We start from the raw sequence: 20,529 nt of genomic DNA, 5'->3' as shown, positions 1-20,529 counted from the left end.
AACGTTTTCTGCCAATACTGTGTCCCAGAAACACCCCTATATTCCACCTATGGGGCCAGGATACACCCAACCTGACCCCGTATTCAACTTTCTCCATTTCTGTGTAGCCTCGTGGACTTTACAGATAAGCTAAAATGTTGGCTGCAACTTTCTGCTCAGGTTGCGGCCCGTCAATCATGGCATTTCTGTTGGTGGGCATATTTGCGAATCATCTCAAACTAGTCGCGAATTAGTCATGGTCGTAGATATACAAATTTGGATTTCCTTTAATTTCTTGGAAATTACTGAACTGATTTACACCAAATAACTAAAAGCTGTATCTGCGAACGAAAACCTATCTTTCTACCAATTTCAGTTGTATTCCATCCAGTGGTTCGGAATGTAATTGTGTTCAAACCCTATGGGAATTAACATGGGGGGGCACACTTTTTTTGATCCTCCCTTTTTCTTGGCCCCTGCTTGACAGAACGCCCCTAAACTTTCCATGCACAACATGAATCACCAGCACATTTCTTTTGGAAATGTTATATATATATATCCGAAAAATCGCCACACTGCAAGCTGGCGGTGCAGATTGTTCAAATGACGGAAAGTAGACCCATCAATTGCTGGTGCAAAAGTGCTTTTTATTATATTCGTGCCAGCGCGTCCGCCATGACGCGTTTCGCCTCAGGGAGAGGCTTGATCACATGACATACTGCAAGCCAGTAGGCAGACTTTTAAAGTGACAGTGCATGGTAACAAGATGTAAACATGGAAGAAATACTGTGCAAATTACGCCAATGGAATAAATAAATAAATGAATAAATATTATACCAATTTTGAACAGCCTGTATGTACATAGCAGCAACCCTGTGGGACGTAAAACAGATTTTTTTTAAAAATTTTGTTTTATATTATTGTACACTATGTTATATCCAGGATAACAGTGTGTGTAGAAAATTCATTAAAGCCATAGTGGCTGACATCAAATAAGAATTTTCAAGCCTGCCCATACCCTATTTTGTGTAGGGTTAAACTGATATGACATATTCCCTCTGTCTTTCTGCCTCTGATGAAATAAGGCTGCTGCACAACGCAGAACTCGATGTTAGGTAACAACTCCATGTCATGGTTACCAAGTGCAACCGTCCCATAAATTATTTCCAAAAGTATGTGGCCCTAGTGGGCCATCCAATAGATTCATGTCTGCCCAACGGTTTAAAGTGCCAATTGTGATGTGCAAAGGGCACAAATGAGTGCAAAGTGTGCAAGACAGATTTTAAAAACATATTTTACATACATTTCTTAATACCATTCAGCTACATTTTTATATTAAAACTAAATAAAACCATTCAGTTGTGTGCATCTAACCGGACATGCTGTGTGATCCTGGAGAATCCTAAATACAGGTATAGATATCTTCCCTGTCATTCAATCCATTAGGATTCTTTGTGTTCAACTCCAGTATATATCTAGTCTCCAGGAGACGAAGTTTGGCCTCTCGGTCCCCTCCTCTCCTGGATGCTACTACTGTATCGATGACATAATACTGGAGCTGGCCAGGATTACCAGAATGCTTGACTTCAAAATGCCTGGCAACCGGATAGGTCTGATCATGCCCCACAATTGCCCGTATGTGTTGGAGTATACCCTTGTGGGCAGGTAGCCGGGTGCTACCAACATACCTCAACCCACACGGACACTCCAACACATACACAGCATATTCTGTCCTACACGTCAACCTTTTATTGATGGCAATGGGTTCCTGTCGGAAGTGACTGCTGTAATGTGTCCTGTTACTCCCATAACAACAGGCCTTACACTGGGGGCATGTTTTAAAACCCTTGCTCAGAGACAACCAGGTGGTAGAGAGTTGAGGCTCCAGGGTATTCTTAACCAAAGCCTTTACCATAGAGGGAGATCTGCGAAAAGTCAAGAGTGGTTTACTCGTCACCTTATGTCCAATAATTGGATCACTTTGGACAAGGTTCCAATTTTTTTACAGGATCTTTCTTAGTTCCCCATGCTAGCGATTATAAGTCAATATAATACGCGAGGGTACATTGGGGACCTTATCTTCAGCTAGATCAACCCTTACCTTTGTCCTTTCTTTAGGAATCATGGCCTCCTGTCTTGTAATAGACTGAGTACGTTGGATTGCTTTAAGTAGGCTAGTATTGGAATACCCTCTGGCTAAAAAGCGTAACCTACTGGCCTCCTGCGCAGCTGCACATTCTGCATCAGTACTACAGATTCTTCTGATCCGAAGCATCTCCCCAAAGGGGATGCTCCGGATCAGATGTGCCGGATGATGGCTTGCGGCATGCAATACCGTCTTGCCGGCAGTGGGCTTCCTGTATAACCTGGTTGCAAGGTTGTCATTCTCAACATACACCTCTACATCTAAGAAACACAGCAACCTGGAACTGATATTAGAAGTAAAATTCAGATTGATGCTATTCTTGTTAAGTACCTCTACAAAAGCCATGGCACTATCTCGAGAGCCCCTCCAAATAAGGAACAGATCATCAATATACCGCAGGTACAGCAAAACATTATTAGAAGCAATTTCCTGGTGTTGGCCAAAGAGGACCTGCTCCTCCCACAGCCCGACGTTCAAGCACGCGTATATATATATATATATATATATATATATATATATATATATATATATATATATATATATATTGGCAAAGAACGTTGGTTTCCCAAGGTAAAAAAGGGGGGGTCGCACTCTCCAAGGATGCTCGTTACCATGTATTTATTTCATATCATATTGCATATTCGTGCTCCAAACGGACAGCAAACATAAAAGCCTATATATATATATATATATATATATATATATATATATATATATATATATATATATATATATATATATATATATATATATATATATTCACTGAAAAAACCATAGGTTATAGACCATATATAGTTAGGAATTAGCATTTAAAAAACCTTATTTTACTCACACAAAACCATTGAAATTCCATATATAGTTAGTTGCACTAACTATATATCGCGCACCCGCAATCCACTGCTGATCATGTCACATATTACATCATTCATGACATGGTCAGTGACATCACTGATGACATCACTGATGACATCTCAAATGACATCACTGATGACATCACTGATGACAACATCCAGTGACTGTATGTTTCTGTAAAGTTAAAATATGTCTTACATATTGAAGAATGAGTGGATGTATAAGTGTCTGGATGAAGGATTTAGTAGGTGCATGACTGACTGTATGAGTGAGTGATTAAATGTGTCTCACTGAATGCATGGGTTAGTGACTAAACTGTCTTAATTTGTGCATCATTATGTCTGTTGTGATGTAAACTGCTGCATGTGTTGATCATTAGCTATACGAGAGGCTATATGTGTTATTGATTGGTTGCCCAAATATTTGTATGGGAGATTGAGTTTGTGTAGGGGTGGCTGGGAGGTGTGTGACTCTGTGCATAGATGTGTGAGCAGTTGATTCACTAGGTGTATGAGTTCAAGAGTGCATGTGGAAACAGCTACATGGGCAGTTCACTGTGTGCATGAGTGTATTGATGAGTGAATGGATATCTCAATGCTACATGTCATAGTAAGTACATATGTAAAACACAGTACATGTGAGAGTTGGCATATATAAATAACTGTGCATGAGAGCCACTGAATGTGTGAGTGGTTGTATGGATCATTGTGAACTTGTATCAGGGATTGTATAAGAGAGTAAATATGTGTTAGTATATGTTTGAATAAGTAAGGTGTGTATAACTGTATAGTTGAAGTAATGGAGGTGAGATTGTTTCTTTGCATGACTGACTAGGTGTGTGAGTAACTCCATGGATGAGTGACAGTGTGTGAGTGTCTGTATACACTGAGTGTATCTAAGGTTATATTAGAGTCTGAAGAGGTTTATCGTATTAGCACAAGAATGATGTCAAATGAGATGTCATCATTGATGTCATCAGTGATGTCATTTGAGATGTCATCAGTGATGTCATCAGTAATGTCACTGACCATGTCATGAATGATGTAATATGTGACATGATCAGCAGTGGATTGCGGGTGCGCGATATATAGTTAGTGCAACTAACTATATATGGAATTTCAATGGTTTTGTGTGAGTAAAATAAGGTTTTTTAAATGCTAATTCCTAACTATATATGGTCTATAACCTATGGTTTTTTCAGTGAATTTTCAAGGTTTTGTAAATGCTAATTCCTAACTATATATGGTCTATAACCTATGGTTTTTTCAGTGAATTTCAATGGTTTTTTAATAGCAAATATCATAAACTGTCGAATGTCAAGTACGTGGTAAGTAAAAACATTTTCGTGTTTATGCACACTGATCTGCTTTGAATGCTGCCCCCCACCCCTCATTTCTATTAGGAGTACTCTCTCTTTGCAGATAGTGAAGGGTAGTTAACGCAGGCCTTTGCCCCCGTTGTAATCCGTCGTGTCTGCTTCTCTCTCCATTTGATTGATTGTTCTCTTTGGTTCATTCTCTATTTACAAACAAGCACAGAGTCGCAATACTCTGTTTAGTCTTTGCAGATAGCGAAAAATCGTGTAAAAAAACAAAAGGAATCGAGCAAAATCAGTAGGCCACTAATGGGATCTCTTTTTGACCTCGCTAAAATAGAAACATTAGGAACAACCTGTTGAAAATAGCAATGTGTATGTACATAAGCGGCGTTCATTTGTGTTCACAGTACCCCTTGTTGATTGTTTGAATCGAGCATTGAATTGTTCGAAGTTGGTTCTCTTAAGGATCTTCTCTGCCTGCAAACGAGGAAGAATAGGAATATTCTCTCTCCCTTTGCAGATAGTGAAGGGTAGGTAACGCAAGCCTTTAACACGTCGTACCTATTTCATTCCTCATTGATTGATTGATTGTCCGAACATTGACTGTTTGGGAATTAGTTCTTTTTGGAGGTATTCCCTGTTTGCAAATAAACGTAGGAAAATCTTTGCAAGTAATGAAAGGGTACGTAATGCGGACCTTTCTCCCCCGTTGTAATCTGTCATGCCTATCTACTCCCCACTGATTGATGCACCTGTTTCACCCGGACCATTTACTAGAGATAGGTCATCTGGCCCGACCAGAGAGCACCCCTAGTGAAAAGGACATATGCAATAATAACGAAGTGATCACTGTATCCTGTTAACAGAAACTTTAGCATGAAACAACCTGGAAAGAAAAGAATAGGAAAACGAAAATCAGTAGGCCACTGATGAACTTTTTATTAAATAACAAACAAAGAAACGATAACAATACGTAATGATAAAACCTATTATTGTCCTAGAAACAAGAAACGTTAGAAGTAAGCCCGTAATAAGAAACCTGAAAACATCGCCCCTCACTGCCCCAAAACGTGTCTGTCCCACCGCCTGCCACGGCCAAATAACGGCAAACTGGGAAAGATAGAAGTCAGCAGACATCCGCCCCATTCTAGAAACTTCCAAAGGGCAACAGGTTTTCGGCTACGCCCAGCCGGAAGCAACACATATAAGGCGGGTCCTGCTGCCACGCCTCGGCCAGGAGATCATCACGTAGGGTGTAGCCGGAGGAGAGGCCGAGGCCAGCGGGACCCGGCCAGGGGGATTGACAACACTGGAGAGTTTCAGGGGGGGGAATGTCCCTGTCCTCGACCCTCCCCTCTCTCTCCCAGTCCGGCCGCGGTGGCCCTTGAGAGTTGCAGGTTGTCCCTCCACACTCTCTCCCGGTCCGGCCACCAACGGCCGGGGGCTGGGGCCGACGGGATCCGGCTGCAGCCGATGAGCCAAGGAACCCGTTCATGGGGCCAGAGCAAAGGGCGTCCGGCCGCCATCCACCGGAGGTGCGGCCCAAAGACGGACGGGACATTTCTTCTTTCTTTTATAATGGCTGCGACAACACTGGGGGGGGATGTCTTGCACATGCCTCCGACCCCCCCCTCCCTCATCCTCATCGCCTGGTCCGGCCATAACAAATGTCAAGCGAGACGCCGTGGGGTGCACTGGGAGGGAGAGACGGTGCGAACAGGCCTCTCCCGCCTCCCCTGGTGGAGGCTTCCCAGCTGCACCCTCAGCGCTCCAGGCGCCCGGAAAAGGGTTCTTCCACTGTGGCGATGCTGCAATGTCTCGCCCGGCAGGGTGGAGCCCGTCCGCTCATTTGACCCCGCGATCGCCAGTAGCTACCGAACTCTCAAAATGGCGGTCGACCTGGCAAGAGCGGGCCCAGCATAAAGAAATGGCCCGGTCACTGGTTGACTCCACCACTGTAGTCCTCCACGACCTTGAAGATTCTAGAGGAGCCGCGGGAGTCTCCGACCCCGCAGACACCCCCGATGGGGAATGACTGCCATGATCGCCCGTGGAGTGACGAAACTGTATCCGCGGGACGTCGGCGCTCCCATGCTGCCACCAGCCTCAGTTTGAATGACTAGAATCCTGCAGACCTCAGTTCCGGTGAAAGCACAGTGTGACCCGGTAGGAAAAGTTGTTGCACCCCCTCCCCTTTTTGACTGATAGTTCAAACCACCGATCCTTTCCTTTGCCCTTTTACCGGAACTATGGACTGCCTCCCCCTCTTTTACATTTTCTAGAGAAAACAAAACATTAACCACTACATTAGCATAGCAGTTGACACCAGAACTGTTTTCAAATTGAAAACCAACAACATCTTCAACAGAATCCTTTTTGTTTCTGCTGTGACCCTGCTACAGCACAGGCATTGTCCCCAGCAGTAATTCTGCAATGCCGGTAAGTATAGCTGTGGTGCCTACTGGACTCACTCACCCCTGCCGCGCCCCACGCCGTTATTTGCTGGGCGGCAACTTACTAGACATCACCTTCGTGACATCCAGATTTCAGCGCTTTCTGCTGCCTTGGAACTATTCGCACAACAGACCGCTACTGACAATCCACCCCCCGGGACGCCCCACGCCGGATACCCAAATCAGTGCGGCACCCAGGCAACATCTTCTGAATTTTCATAATTTGAAAGAACTAGTAACATGTCCTCATCAGAAATTTCCTCATGAAAAGTCTGCAATGATGATTCTTGTAACTCTATGGTCTCCAAACATTCGATAAATTCGCCATCAAGAGATTGATCAAAAAAATCATTCAAGCCATCTCCTCCTTGTGAGAATATTTCATTATTGGTGCTGTCAATTTCAATAAATGTATTGGATAATTCAAAAGAAATTGCCACGGTCTCTTCGTTGTTTAAATGTTTTTACTGTTTTTGTTTTGTTGTATATATTTATAAGTTATTAAAGTTTTATAATCCTACTACTTTGTTGGAGTGCTATATATTTTTAATATGACACATAATTGTAAAAACTTTGATGTACAAAGAGTCATCCCTGGAATCTTCCGCTTCAGGCTCGGTCCCCTCCCCAATCACAATACAGGATGGTTTTCAGATAGTAGGAACACGTGGGGTGTGACGGATCTCATCGGGTGTGGGCCTTGATCTACTATAACTCCTTTGAAGAGGGGTGATTCTTTACAGCTGGGGCCATAAACTACATCTGCAGGGCTAGCTGATAGCCTGGACAATCGGACACAGAGGAAGAGGAGTGTCAGAGGGTGCGGTAGTGAATAGGGCGAAAGGGAGGTGTCGGGCGGGCACAGAGTGTGATTCTCAGGGAAGAGCAGCGCAGATGGGGGGAGGTTTATTGCCCATGCATAAGACAGAGAGCGGGGGTGACCAGTGCCTGGGGAAGATGCTTGCGAAGGTGGGGAGCCATGCTAAGGATCGACAGCGTGCAGAGAGTGGGTCTGGTCAAGGCATCTAAAATGGCTGCCGTGCACGACAAAAGTGTGGCATTTCAAAAAAGGCAAGATGGCGCAGACAATGTTTTTCAACACTTCCTCATTTCCTTCGAATCGAACGTTAACAGACGTTGGTGCATATTACCAAAGTTAAGCGATATTTATCGCTAACGATGCTTAGCAACGAATTTTTTACCGCTAAGCATCGTCAGAAATTATCGAAGATAAACCTTGCTATTATCAAGGTTTATCGCAAATGCGATAAAAAACGGCCGCAATGCATGAATATCGCTAAAAAGTCAGCGATATTCATGCATTACCGAGCTAATGCTCTTAGCCATGTTATCCACCTCCCATTGGATAACATGGCTAAGAACTGCTCAGGGCAGGTGTTAGTTTTTGGAGATATTCGCGCTTAGCGCGAATATCTCCAAAAGTTGGTAATAGGAGATAGATATCTTGCATGTTGTAATGCAAGTTATTGTGGTATATGGAACTCATACCATAATCTCTCAGGAAAGCAGAAACTGATCCTTTTGGGACCGCCTGAGAAGGCCTAGGAGGTGAGGGGTACTCCACTTTGCCCCCTTTTCACGTTCCGAACTATTTTTTTTACTCTCTTCTGTAATTACACAAAATGGCAGCGATAAGATGCATCAGAGACAGACAGTGAGAGAAAGGAGGCCGGAGATGAAGAAGAGATGTCAAATACACATTGGAGATAATATAGTGGGAGAAGGGAAGTAAATATGAGTAAACTTACCATGTAACATAAAAATGTTGCACTCTATACTATAAGTCTCATTTTACACTACAATCACTTCGCTACAACCTCATAAATTAAAAATAAATATGAATAATGTCTCAAACAATTTTTGATTTCTAAATATAAATGTATTCTTCTGAATTTTCAAAATTTGAAAGAACTAGTAACATGTCCTCATCAGGAATTTCCTCTTCAATCATCTCATCTGGAATCTCCTCATGAAAAGTCTGCAATGATGATTCTTCTAACTCTATGGTCTCCAAACATTCGATAAATTCGTCATCAACAGATTGATCAAAAAAATCATTCAAGTCATCTCCTCCTTGTGACAATATTTCATTATTGGTGCTCTCAATTTCAATAAATGTAGTGGATAATTCAAAAGAAATTGCCACGGTCTCTTCATTGTGAGCCATTTTATTTTGAAATTGCTTGCTGTAAATTGCAGAAAAAAATAATCACTTTCATTTATCGTTTTTAGTAATACATAATATAAAACTAACTTTATCAAGTATTTAGTATAACAGAAGGACTGTAAATAAATAACAGAAAACATTTTTCAAATTATCTTCAAGTGTACAACATAGTTCCTCTTACAAATTAACAACTCACCTTTTTAAAAGTAGGAGAATTGTTAGTACTGTGTAAATCAAACACCAGCAATTGACCACCAAAAATTCCTCACAAATGTACCTCAGACAGTAGTATCACAAAATGGCTGTGGTTTCCTCTCATTTTAGATATATACATAACCAATTAACTTTCATCACACACAAATACAAAACCAAAGTAACATTTTAATTGGTTCTAAATTTCAACACTTTCAAATGTGTTTTCCCCATGCAATTTTCCATAGGACATTTAGATACGTCTACAGCCTGAATGGCTGAACGGAATTACACCAAACTTGGCAAAATGGTACATCAAACCTAAGAGGTCAGGGAGGATCTACTATGCCCCCTTATGGTCATTTGCCCCTTCGCTTTGGCCTCCTCTTGTCTCTCCATCCTACCGAGAGACAAGATGGCGGCCGCTACGGACTGTTTGGAATGTTTACAGACGCCGGAGAACCAATCAGCTTCGCAAAGCTCCGTAACGCGAAAAGTACGCGAATCGGAGCGCTGTTACAGATATATATCTTTTTTTTAACGTTTATTTCTCAAAATCCACTGGAGCACATATATTGAGACCTAGCAAAGGCACATCGGGCTACCAGTCCCTACAATTTTGCCAAGTTTCGTGCAAATCCATTCAGCTGTTCGATTATTAATATTTATTTTTTTTTTGCCCCGCGGGGCCCTTTTAAAACCTCCACATCAAACCTAGAGGGTCAGGGAGGATCTACTATGCCCCCTTATGGTCATTTGCCCCCTCACTTTGGCCTCCTCTTGTCTCTCGATCCTACCGAGAGACAATATGGCGGCCGCTACGGACTGTTTGGAATGTTTACAGACGCCGGAGAACCAATCAGCTTCGCTTCACAAAGCGCCGTAACGCGTAAAGTCCGCGAACCGGAGCGCTGCCTGGTCCGCTGTTACAGATATATATCTTTTTTTGAACGTTAATTTCTCAAAATCCACTGGAGCACATATATTGAGACCTAGCAAAGGCACATCGGGCTACCAGTCCCTACAATTTTGCCAAGTTTCGTGCAAATCCATTCAGCCGTTCGGGCTAACAGTGAGGCCAACCGCCCTATGGAAAACTCAATGTTAAAAACACGTTTTGGGACCCCCCTTTTTTCTCGGCCCCCCCCTTGATGAAACCCCCCCAAATTTTCAGGGGCTGCTCAGAAACAAAATGTTCCATTTTCCTGAAAATTTCAGCCAATTCCGTCCACAAACGCCAAAGTTATTAGACATAGAATTTTCAAAAATCCCATAGAGAAAAAATCCTAACTATATATACCTACTGGCGACCGCCAGTAGGTAATATATATATATTAATAATTAACAGCGCAACTGAGAACATTTCCAAGTACATAGACTTCTTTTTAAAGGAATGGGTTTTAACATTACCATCATATGTCAAAGACACTACCGATTTCATTTGCAAGCTGAACAACCTGGTTTGGGAAGATGACTACATTTTAATGACTCTAGATGTCACTGCCCTATATACTTCCATTAAACATCGGGATGGAATTAAGGCAGCTGAGTATTACTTGTCGAAACGATCAGAGAATTGCTCCAACCACAATCGCATGCTTTTGGACATGCTGAAACTCTGCCTAGAACAGAACTTTTTTCTTTTCAATGGGCAGGCATACCAACAGATGAGAGGGGTCGCAATGGGGGCCTGCTTCTCCCCGAGTTTTGCATGCCTCCATATGGGGCTTTGGGAGGAGCGGGTGCTGATGGGCACATTTGGTAACATTATGACATCACATGTACCACTGTATCTCCGTTACATCGACGACCTCTTTGTGGTTTGGAAGGGTGAAAAATCAGATGCTGAGCGATTTGTGGAACAACTAAATGTTAATTCATACAACTTGCATTTTACCTATCATGCTGATGAAATAACTGTGAATTTTCTTGATGTCCAGGTATATGTGGAAAATCATAAAATACAAACCAGGTTACATAGGAAGGACACAGCTGGTAACACAGTGCTCCACGCCACTAGTCAGCATCCCTGTCATTTAATTAATAGCATCCCCTACGGGGAGATGCTAAGAATGAAAAGAATTTGCAGTACGGAATCTGACTTTCAAGTAGCACAACAGGAGTGCAGGAAACGTCTTCTTGAAAGGGGCTACAGCGATAGGGTTCTCGAGACGGCCATAAGAAAAACCAACTCCGTCACTAGAGAGCAAGCACTAACACCCAGGAGCAAAGTCCCCATTGATAATCTAGCTGACACCCATGTTAATTCTAGGGCCATAGTTCCATACTGCCAACAGCACTCCGCCATCAAAAAGATCTTTTAAAGAAATTGGAACTTAATAAGAGGGGACCCTGTAATTGGAAGTGATGTTTCGCTCAGACCGGAGATCACCTTCCGAAAATCCCCCTCTATGGCAAATGCTCTTACTAGCAGCCTTCTGGAGCCTGTTACCTCGGGAACATGGGAAGCATTAAGCACGGGCTTCAAAAAATGTGCTTTCTGTAAAGCCTGCAAAATCGGAATTAACAAAGCCCATTACACCAGCCCGTTCAGGGACAATCCAATTCCCATCACGAAAAGACTCACATGTAAAATGGAGTTCGTCGTCTATGTGCTACAATGCCCATGTGGCTTGAGTTATGTGGGCAGCACTCGCCCAGCAGCACATAAGCGGATTCTCCAACACATTAGGGCCATAGGGAGCAAGGATCAGGCATACCCGGTGGCACGCCACTTTGAGGCTGTGCATAACAGTGACCCGAGTGATCTACAATATTATCTGGTAGACACAGTGATGCCGCTAAAATGGGGGGGTGACAGGGAGGGAAGATTGCGTTTACTCGAGACGAGATATATTCTCGAAATGAATACAAAGAGCCCGAATGGACTAAATGATCGAGAAGATCTTTACACCTGTCTCAGGGTTTCGTAAATGCCTTTCAGAAACATCTTTAACAATCCCTATGTCTGCGTGATTTAGTAAATCCGATGCACCCCTGACCTGATCCCCCTACTTACATTTGATGGTGGCCCCCTTCGCCATTCCCAGTTGCAGCAGGCTTCATAATATACTAATTAGATATTACTGCATATATTGGTACTGGAGTACACATGATTAATATGCACAACTATGTGAATCTTCCCTCTGGGTATCCTGCATATATCCCCACTCTTTACTGTGAAATACCTTTTCTTACTTGTTTTGATTTTATCCTTATTGTTCATGCAAACACGAGCACTTTATTTATGTTTTTATATACTTTTGGAGTTCACAGCTGCACGCAAGGGTCGTACACATTACTTAAAAGGATGGTGCTTTGAAAAGTTTTTGATTGAAATTTGTTCAGCTGTAACGTCATATGTTTCTCGATGGAAATTAGCAACTTCAATCCAATATCAATTGCAATATTTTCAATGATATCATATCTCAAACATGAATACGCATGCTTTTATAGATTCTATATGTAATGGGAAATCTGTTCAATGTGTAGATACGTAAATATTTAATGAATGTAGATATATGAATTACAGAATATAGTGACATATATATATTTTGGGATATTTTTTTCTAAGGAGTATTATTATAGAGATAGATTGTATATAATCAGTGTAAAATAGTTGCTTGTACATAGTGATATTTTTGATAAACCCATTACCTTTTTCCCATAATTAATTGTGGTTTGAGATGAAATGCTTCTCTGTATGTATACATTATGCCGTTACATAGAAATGACTGAAATATGACGATATTGGGCACTTGCCCTCAATTTTGTGTAAAACGGAACTTTGAAAGTCCAACTATGCACCTACTACTTTAAGCGCGAAGCCGCTCCCATGTATGGATGTATTTAAGACCCTTGTTTATTTCAATCCACGTCATGTGATCAAGCCTCGTTGGAGGTGAAACGCGTTATGGCGGATGGCTGGTGGAATATTTAAATAAATCACCGAAAAATATCAGCACTAAATCTGGGCTCACTCTCGTTATTCTGTTCGATTGTGGAAAAGAATGGCGTTTCGTTCATATATATATATATATATATATATATATATATATATATATATATATATATATATATATATATATATATATATTCACTGAAAAAACCATAGGTTATAGACCATATATAGTTAGGAATTAGCATTTAGAAAACCTTATTTTACTCACACAAAACCATTGAAATTCCATATATAGTTAGTTGCACTAACTATATATCGCGCACCCGCAATCCACTGCTGATGATGTCACATATTACATCATTCATGACATGGTCAGTGACATCACTGATGACATCACTGATGACATCTCAAATGACATCACTGATGACATCACTGATGACATCTCATTTGACATTACTGATCACATCACTGATGACATCATTCATGTGATGATACAATGAACCTCTTCAGACTCTAATATAACCTTAGATACATTCAGTGTAAACAGACACTCACAGACTGTCACTCATCCATGGAGTTACTCACACACCTAGTCAGTCTTGCAAAGAATCAATCACACCTCGATTTCCTCAACTATATAGTTATACACACCTTACTTATTGGAACATATAATAACACATATTTACTCTGTTATACAATCCCTGATACAAGTTCACAATAATCCATACAGCCACTCACACATTCACTGGCTCTTATGCACAGTTATTTATATATGTCAACTATCACATGTACTGTGTTTTACATATGTACTTACTTTGACATGTAGCACTGAGATATCCATTCACTCACCAATACACTCATGCACACAGTCAACCGCCCATACAGATGTTTCCACATGCACTTTTGAACCCATACATCTAGTGAATCAACTGCTCACACATCTATGCACAGAGTCATACACCTCCCAGACACCCACACACACACTCAGTCTCCCATACAAATACTTGGGCAACTAATCAATAACCCATATAGTTAGTCATATAGCTAATGATCAACACATGCATCAGATTACAAAACAACAGACACAATGATGCACAATTTAAAACAGTTTAGTCACTAACCCATGCACTCAGTGAGACACATTTAATCACTCACTTATACAGTCAGTCATGCACCTACTAAATCCTTCATCCAGACACTTATACATCCACTCATTCTTCAATATGTAAGACATATTTTAACTTTACAGAAGCATACAGTCACTGGATGTTGTCATCAGTGATGTCATCAGTGATGTCATTTGAGATGTCATCAGTGATGTCATCAGTGATGTCACTGACCATGTCATGAATGATGTAATATGTGACATCATCAGCAGTGGATTGCGGGTGCGCGATATATAGTTAGTGCAACTAACTATATATGGAATTTCAATGGTTTTGTGTGAGTAAAATAAGGTTTTCTAAATGCTAATTCCTAACTATATATGGTCTATAACCTATGGTTTTTTCAGTGAATTTTCAAGGTTTTGTAAATGCTAATTCCTAACTATATATGGTCTATAACCTATGGTTTTTTCTGTGAATTTCATTGGTTTTTTAACAGCTAATATCTGTAGCTGTAAAATGTATTCTTCTTTAAATCCAAAAATATATTTTATATGTTTATGAATAAATTTTTTTTAAAATATTTTTTTTTCTTCGTTCCCGCTTCGCGAATCGGGAAGCTTCCCGTTAGCTGACCTTGATGCCGCGAAATAGACCGCGAGCCGGTAAACGTTTCTTTACCGCAAGTGCCGCGTTAGAAAACAACATCGTGACGCCTCCCGTCCGCATGACGTTCCACGTTGTCGCGTGATACGTCATATGACGTGCTACGTTAGCGAACTGGTACGCGAAGCGAGTGCCAAAGCGCAGGTTTCTGGAAGCAAACCGGGAGGCCCTGCAAAGCGCTTAACGTAAACACAGCAAGTCATGTGACTTGGTAATAACACTTTTCATTGGTTCATTTCACTTTTGGTTTCCTAATGATGTAAGACTAGGTCATATAATCTAAAATGAACACTTTTGATTGGTTGAGAACTCTTGTTTTTCCCAAATGATGAAAATCCCTCCTTCTTTCCTCACTCTGACTTTCATCATTGTGAGAGAAAGACCCTTTGTGATCACTGAGCAATGGCTTCTTTAGTAGCTTCAGCTGGTGCTTCCCCACCACCTCCACCACATCCAAGGAAGAGTGGACCACCTGCTCAAGTTGTAATTCAACAAGAAGAAGAAGAAGAGGAACAGGAGGACGAGCACGAAGAGAGGCAGTTTTTGCCTGAGCAGCCCAAGACGTCTCACCGGAAAGAAAACTTCATTTGGCAATTTTTTAAAATTCCCAAAGGTCAGAAAAAAGTAAATGCAAGATACGTAACTTGCCTTATATGTCAAGATAGACTGTCCAGAGGGACCGACAAAAAATACAGTTTCGGAAACTACACAATGCATCGCCATATGACTAGGTGGCATCCTAACAACTACAGTGCTGCACAGTTTCGGAACGACCTAGATAATCTCCCTATTATGGCCAGAAGATCTGTTGTACCGGAAGTAACGGGACCAGAGGGCAGGGAGATGGTGCCAAATATACAAATGAGATTTGGTGAAGTAAAACACACCTGCGTATTTTGCGATGGATTCATTTCCTACGGAGAAAGAAGCATCACTCTGATCAACAGAGCTATTGACTATCATATGCAAGTTTGTCCGAAACGCCCAAAATAATAAATACTTCTTTTTTTTGTTTTGTTGCTCCTGTTGAGCCCTTTACAATGAATCGTTTTCATTGCCCCCTCCAAGAAAAACCCAAAAAAATATAAAACTGTTCCGAAAAATTCAAAAACATTAAAAAAATGTTCAGAAAAATAAAAAAAAAAGTTCTTTTCAGAACTACCTCCCCGTTATTAAAAAATTGGTACAATATTTGGAACTGTGCCAACCTCTATTTCTCTTAGTTCGCTTCCTAGTTCGCTCGCTGGTACGCGAACTGGAAGCGAATCAAAAACAGTAAGTATAAGGGAAGGAAACACACACTTATGTTAAAAGAAAGACAGCTATAGGGGAGTAAACTAGAGATACTATTACCCATAATCCACTACTGATGATGTCACATATTACATCATTCATGACATGCTCAGTGACATCATCAGCAGAGGATTGCGGGTTTTTTGGCAACATGCCTTATCCACGGTTTAATAACGCTGCCTTTTGCTTTATATAAGTTTTCAAATTGTATGAAATATATACCAATAGGTCTTTATGAACCTTTAGGTAGTGCTTTTGTTCATGAGGTCTGGTCGCTTCCATACACATACAGATGTTTCAAAGATGATCAAGAAGTTTATCTGAATGGAGAGGAATGCACTGAGACGCCAGATCATTCACTAATGTGTAGGCACATACAGTTACACGATTCATGCAACAAACACCGACCAAATATGGCTTGCGTGTTGCAAGGCACGCCAGTTCCTGCTATCATCCCCACGTTCAAGTTGTTGGAAAATGGTAGTTATTTGATGCTCAATAATGAAGATTGTTCTGAGTTAATTAAAAGTATTCCTTTTATCGTAACAGTAAGTGAACGGGTTATTTGCTGCAGAAATGTTCTATTTCCTCCCACACATGAACATAGGGAGTTTTCAATCTGGCCACAAATACCAACCTTGGGACACGTTTCAACGGCATGACAAGAATAAGAGCTCTTTTGTCTCAGAGAGAGGTGGCCTTGAGTTCGGCCCGTGAAACTTTCGTACTTCACATAGCGAACACCCGTACACAGGTTTGCCTTTCAATTTCAGCAACATGTTTCCGACTATCTTTAACGCATCCTCCACAAAATCCCTGGCACACTTTTTTAAAGTTGTTACCAGTGGTCTCGTGACTTCATTTGAGAAAATCTTTGGAGTCATCCCTGCTCCCTTTCATTGTATTTTCTGCACTCTGGTTCGTGGATTGGCATTTTTACTTGCATTACCAGCGGACGCTCTTGTGCTTTTTTACATTTTTAAATATGGATGTCCCTCCTATGCAACCTCCGACCCTGCAGCTGCTGACACTGTTCCGCAATCGCATGCTAGAATATTATGGCACAATGCCGTTGGCGATATTAAGCACGGCATATGGATTATCTTTTCGGTTCTCCTACTTCACCTGTGTCCAGCCTGTATTTCACTGCCTGACCTGTGATTTCGATTGGGCCATTGATTTGTGTCTCTGCGGACCGGTTTCTCCTGACGTCGACTTTAATCAGCTGATGACTCCTATCATTACTCACGAGTTGATTTGTCCTGGCGAAAGGATTATGGCTGTGGCATTGATGCATGGACTACTTGGTCCCTGGAATTTACTGGCGGCAGCACAGTCTTTCTTGGAACACAGCTTTCTTGAAAACCCACCGAGCTGTCCTCTGATGGTGATAGAGGATCCGGTGCTGGGAGAGCACGTATGTTCTTTTCCGCTTTTAAATTGGATGGCTGAACTGTTTTCGGATGAAGACGGTGACTTCCTATTGGAGGCTGTTGCAGCTTATTTTGCATACACAGTTATGTCATAGACCTTTTTCATGTTTGATATGCTGAGTACTAGCATTTCATTGACAATTCATTGACTTATTTGTCAAGTTTTTATTATTTACCTTGCCTATTGGCTTAAGACTCGATAAAGTACTTGGCTGTTTTATTTTTCTTTAGCATTGAATTTTCCTAGTTTTTAATGCTTTACCTTGCGGACCGTCCACATATAAACTTGCAATCTGCTCTCATGAGATGGCACTTCTATTATCTTATTCAGTTCGTTTCCGGATCATGAGGAGGTGTCATCTAGGTCCTGGATATCTTTACACCGTGTTAAGTTAGCATGGGCTCATTACCGGTTTAAACGCCATTTTTCCTTTTTTGCAACTTCTGCACACGACACTTAGTTGTTGCTTTAGCTTTCCACCTAGTAGTTCATCGTGGTTTACATGAGAATAATATGTTATTGGTCTACTATCTGCTTTACTTGTTAAACTATATCTGTACAGCGAGTGCTAAAGTTTCAAGAACAACACGATACAGAATTGTTATGAGGTCTGATCTCCACGACTTCATACTCATAACATAAGTGCAACTTCTGCCAATTCTGGGCATGAGGCGGGTTTTATATTGCTTTGCCGAACACACATACACAACAGTTGATGCGGTTCACATGAAGAGAGAGCTGGTGTATGCTGATGTGATTCCTTCAAATCTAAGACACTAAAGTATGGGCACGCCCTAAACCAACACAAAGAGACCTTCTTAGCAAATAATATAATATGTGTATTAGGGAGGGTGAGATATAAGCAGCCGCGGGCCGTGGAGGGAGTTACGGTGGGGCAGGGAGGCGGGGAGGGGGAGAAGCAGGGTGGAGCCCTCTCTACCTTGCCCCTCCCCCTCCCCGCCTCCCTGCCCCACCGTAACTCCCTCCACGGCCCGCGGCTGCTTATAAGTGTTGCTAACTCTTATTCATTTACAGCATGTTAACATACTGTCACCATTCGCTTTTTATGTACTAGTAACTATGCTGGTAATTTTGCTACTGATAATATGTGTACTTGTATTCTCCACCCTGCTTCTCCCCCTCCCCGCCTCCCTGCCTCACCGTAACTCCCTCCACGGCCCGCGGCTGCTTATAAGTGTTGCTAACTCTTATTCATTTACAGCATGTTAACATACTATCACCATTCACTTTTTATGTACTAGTAACTATGCTGGTAATTTTGCTACTGATAATATGTGTACTTTTATTATCTAAGGTACTACGCCTGAGAAGACGGCATTAGTAAATAAACATTTCAAATACACATCTGTTCTTCTTAACTCCATGTTCTGGTTTCTAAGAAATCTATAACGACCGACTGTTCATGAGTTCCACGTATCCTGAGGTACTATAAGTTCATATTCTGGATTGTCTAAACATTGAGAGTTTGTTATATCCAATGTGACACTGTACCTAGCTTGCTAAATAGTTTTTGATTACTAACGTGAGTTTTGGGACACCCTAATTCGCCGAGGTTCCAATCCTCTGTCCACAGTTCTGTGTGAGAACAGAAACCCTGCGACAGGGGCACCCCCGACCCTTGCTGGAGCTTCATCACACTTGCGATACAACTCCAGCAATGCGCCACCTTTACGGCACAGATACATCACGCATCTGTGCTGTTTTTGCCCCATGATGCGCCGCATTGTAAATGCAGCACACCATAGGTGACGGAACAGCGGCACAGAATGACTAACACATCCCTGGTGATGCGCCAGTCATCATAAATCTATCCCTATGCTTCTTATCTTGTTAGAGATGAACCGCCATATGTATCATCAAAGTTATTTGCATTTCCTAAATAGCGAACTTTAAGGAATAAATAGCGATTCTTTACCATTCCTAGTTTGCGATGAGCTATTTGCTAATTAGCCGAATGTAGCCCAATGAAGTCCAATGTAGCCCAATGTAGCCCAAAGATGGCCGCCAGACACACAAAAAAACAAATGTAGCCCAAATATCAGCCAGATGTAGCCCAACTATAGCCCAGTGACAGAATGACCAATCAGCTTCGCAAACCTCCGTTACGCGAAGCGGAGCGCTGTTACAGATATATATCTTTTTTTGAACGTTAATTTCTCAAAATCCACTGGAGCACATATATTGAGACCTAGCAAAGGCACATCGGGCTACCAGTCCCTAATATTTTGCCAAGTTTCGTGCAAATCCATTCAGCCGTTCAATTATTATTTTTATTATTTTTTTTTGCCCCGCGGGGCCCTTTTAAAACCTCCACATCAAACCTAGGGGGTCAGCGAGGATCTACTATGCCCCCTTATAGTTATTTCCCCCTTTGTTTTGACCTCCTCTTGTCTCTCGATCCTACCGAGAGACAAGATGGCGGCCGCTACGGACTGTTTGGAATGTTGACAGACGCCGGAGAACCAATCAGCTTCGCTTCACAAAGCTCCGTTGCGCGAAAAGTCCGCGAACCAGAGCGCTAACCGGTCCGCTGTTACAGATATATATCTTTTTTTAAACGTTAATTTCTCAAAATCCACTGGAGCACATATATTGAGACCTACAAAAGGCACATCGGGCTACCAGTCCCTACAATTTTGCCAAGTTTCGTGCAAATCCATTCAGCCGTTCGGGCTAAAAGTGAGGCTAACCGCCCTATGGAAAACTCAATGTTAAAAACACGTTTTGGGACCCCCCTTTTTTCTCGGCCCCCACTGGACGAACCCCCCCCAAATTTTCAAGGGCTGCTCAGAAACAAAATGTGCCATTTTCCTGAAAATTTCAGCCAATTCCGTCCACAAACGCCAAAGTTATTAGACATAGAATTTTCAAAAAACCCATAGAGAAAAAATCCTAACTATATATACCTACTGGCGACCGCCAGTAGGTAATATATATATACTAGCAGCCCGTCCCGACGTTGTCCGGGTATGAATTGCTG

The sequence above is a fragment of the Lissotriton helveticus genome, chromosome 6 (genome assembly GCF_964261635.1).
Source record: "Lissotriton helveticus chromosome 6, aLisHel1.1, whole genome shotgun sequence".
In the NCBI taxonomy this organism is placed as follows: Eukaryota; Metazoa; Chordata; class Amphibia; order Caudata; family Salamandridae; genus Lissotriton; species Lissotriton helveticus.
Note: the sequence above shows the minus strand (reverse complement) of the source record.